Source organism: Schistocerca nitens, chromosome 3, assembly GCF_023898315.1.
Source record: "Schistocerca nitens isolate TAMUIC-IGC-003100 chromosome 3, iqSchNite1.1, whole genome shotgun sequence".
In the NCBI taxonomy this organism is placed as follows: Eukaryota; Metazoa; Arthropoda; class Insecta; order Orthoptera; family Acrididae; genus Schistocerca; species Schistocerca nitens.
This window is the reverse complement of record NC_064616.1, coordinates 568,873,806-568,877,337: the sequence shown is the minus strand read 5'-3', so window position 1 is coordinate 568,877,337 and position 3,532 is coordinate 568,873,806. Positions and strand designations below refer to the sequence as shown.

At 41.9% G+C, this 3,532-nt stretch overlaps 1 pseudogene; it reads left to right on the top strand.

Moving 5' to 3' along the window:
• The first annotated feature begins 423 nt into the window (after nt 1-423).
• LOC126250177 (5S ribosomal RNA) lies at nt 424-541 on the top strand (annotated as a pseudogene).
• The last annotated feature ends 2,991 nt before the right edge of the window (nt 542-3,532 follow it).

Here is a 3,532-nt window from a genome sequence, read left to right as displayed (position 1 = left end):
TGTCTTGGTGAAAGGGTTCACCATGCTCATCGCTTACGCTTACGCTTTTCCGGGAAGAAGAAAGGTGAGAATGTAAAAAGTGAATTTTAAGCGACATTCTACACCCCATGCTCTTACAGTTATCTAACGGATCATTCACAATTGTAACATAGTTTTTGTCTTTTCTGCTACCCAAAATGCCCTTCACAGTTGCTTTATAAGAAGACCAAGCAGCTGATTGTATTCCAGTGAGTTTGGTAACAAAGGTTGTATTTTTCAGCAATTTTCGTATTTGTGGTCCAACAAATATATTCTCTTTCAGTTTTTCCTCACTTAATTTGGGAAACTTTTAAGTGATTGAAAGCCTCGCCTTCTTTATCCAGAGCTTTTACAAAGTTCTTGATAAAGCCCCACTTGATATGAAGGGGAGTCAAAATTATTTTGGGCAACGGCCTCGCCGCAGTGGATACACCGGTTCCCATGAGATCACCGAAGTTAAGCGCTGTCGGGCGTGGTCGGCACTTGGATGGGTGACCATCCAGGCCGCCATGCGCTGTTGCCGTTTTTCTGGGTGCACTCAGCCTCGTGATGCCAATTGAGGAGCTACTCGACCGAATAGTAGCGGCTTTGGTCGAGAATACCATCGTAACGACAGGGAGAGCGGTGTGCTGACCCCACGCCCCTCCTAACCGCATCCCCCTCCGAGGTTGACACGGCGGTCGGATGGTCCCGGTACGCCACTCGTGGCCTGAAGACGGAGTGCAAAATGATTATATTCAGCTCAACCGATGGGGTATTGTTCACATTTACGTTTCCAGGAACATATAACTTCGTTATAGACCATTCCTTGACTGTAAGTGGTTTTTGGTGTCATGGCGGTCCCAAAAGCACAAAAAGCAGCAGTATTTCGTGAATCCAGTCTGTCACCCTATAAGGAGTGCAACAACTGTTAAATCACAGTAAAGCTGCCATTCATGATCCTTATATTTGATTGCCTCTAGCAGCAAAGCCATGGTTTCTTAAGTTTCTTTCGTGTCTACTGCGTAAGCCAAAGATATAGATGGAAATGCATTGCCATTATTCAGTAGTACTGCTTTCAAGCTGGTTGAACTGGAGTCAATACATAGTCGCCACTCCTGTGGATTATGTTCTACACCTAACTGAATCATCAGAAAATTGACATCTCTACATAAGCAGATAAAAATTCACTTGACGCCTTCCTGAGAGACAATCTCCACTCATTCTAAATTAATTATATAAGTGTAGATCAGATGCGGCTTTAATTCAGAGAAATAGTATCGGCATCAATTAAGAGATTTATCCCTAATAAATTAACAAACGACGGAGCTGATCCTCTTTCGTACACAAAACGGGTTAGAACACTGTTGCAGAAACAACGAAACATACATGCCAAATTCAAACAGACGCAAAATCCCCAAGATTGGCGATTTTTTACAGAAACTCGAAATTTAGCGCGGACTTCAATGCGAGATGCTTATAACAGAATCCACAACGAAACTGTATCTCGAAACCTGGCAGAAAATCCAAAGAGATTCTGGTCGTATGTGAAGTATGTTAGCGGCAAGAAACAATCAATGCCTTGTCTGCGCGATAGCAATGGAGATACTATCGAAGACAGTGCTGCCAAAGCAGAGTTACTAAACACAGTCTTCCGAAATGCCTTCACAAAAGAAGAAGAAGTAAATATTCCAGAATTCGAGTCGAGAACAGCTGCCAACATGAGCGACGTAGAAGTAAATATCCTCGGAGTAGTGAAGAAACTTAAATCACTTAATAAAAACAAGACTTCTGGTCCAGACTGTATACCAATTTCGTTCCTTCCGGAGTATGCTGATGAGTTAGCTCCATACTTAACAATTATATTCAACCGTTCGCTCGACGAAAGTTCCGTACCCAAAGGCTGTAAAGTTGCACAGGTCACACCAATATTCAAGAAAGGTAGTAGGAGTAATCCACTAAATTACAGGCCCATATCGTTAACGTCGATATGCATCAGGATTCTGGAACATATATTGTGTTCGAACATTATGACTTACCTCGAAGAAAACTGTCTATTGACACACAGCCAATATGGGCTAAGAAAACATCGTTCCTGTTACACACAACTAGTTCTTTATTCACATGAAGTGTTGAGTGCTATTGACAAGAGAGTTTAGATCGATTCCGTATTTCTGGATTTCCGGAAGGCTTTTGACACGGTACCACACATGCGGCTTGTAGTGAAATTGCGTGCTTATGGAATATCGTCTCAGTTATGTGACTGGACTTGTGATTTCCTGTCAGAGAGGTCACAATTCGTAGTAATTGACGGAAAGCCATCGAGTACAAGAGAAGTGATTTCTGACGTTCCCCAAAGTAGTGTTACAGGCCCTTTGCTGTTCCTTATCTATATAAACGATTTGGGAGACAATCTGAGCAGCCGTCTTAGGTTGTTTGCAGATGACGCAGTCCATTATCGATCAATAAAGTCATCAGAAGATCAAAACAAATTGCAAAACGATGCAATGATGCGAAAATTGGTAGTTGACCCTAAATAACACATTAGCGCTAAAAGGAATTCGTTAAACTTTGGTTACACGATAAATCAGTGTAATCTAAAAGCCGTAAATTCAACTAAATACCTAGGTACTAAAATTACGAACAACTTCAATTGGAAGGAACACATAGATAATGTTGTGGGAAAGGCTAACCAAAGACTGCGTTTTGTTGGCAGCACACTTGGAAAATGTAACACATCTACTAACGAGACTGCCTACACTACGCTTGTCCGACCTCTTTTTGAATACTGCTACGTGGTGTGGGTTCCTTACCAGATAGGACTGACGGAGTACGTCGAAAAAGTTCAAACAAGGGCAGCACGTTTTGTATTATCGCGAAATATGGGAGAGAGCGTCACAGAAAGAATACAGGATTTGGGCTGGAAATCACTAAAAGTAAGGGTTTTTCGTTGCGCCGGAATCTTCTCACGAAATTCTAATCACCAACTTTCTCTTTCGAATGCGAAAATATTTTGTTGACACCGACCTACATATGTAGAAACGATCACCACGATAAAATAGGGTAAATCAGAGCTCGTACGGAAAGATATACGTGTTCGTTCTTTCCGCTCGCTATACGAGATTGGAATAATAAAGAATTGTGAAGGTGGTTAGATGAACCCTCTGTCAGGCACTTAAATGTGATTTGCAGAGAATCCATGTAAATGTACATGTAGATTGAGCGAAGGAAGCACCTCTTGATCTCAAACAGGAAATTTTTGTCGCTGGAGCTATAAGGTTCCGTTGTTGCAGTCTCGATCCCAAGAGTTCAGCTTGCTGTTTCGAACGTTTTAGGTCGCGAACCAAATCGTTCGATTCCTTTCGATTAAAGAGATGAGGCGAAGGGTCATGATATTAAGGGCAGTGCTTTTCTATATGTTCAATACTTTCTGATTCACTTGACACATGTTGTCTGGTTTCAAGTTACGGACAGGAACAGGCAATCCCTCATTATCGGGCACCGGCAAATGCACAGAAGATACATTTTGATACTT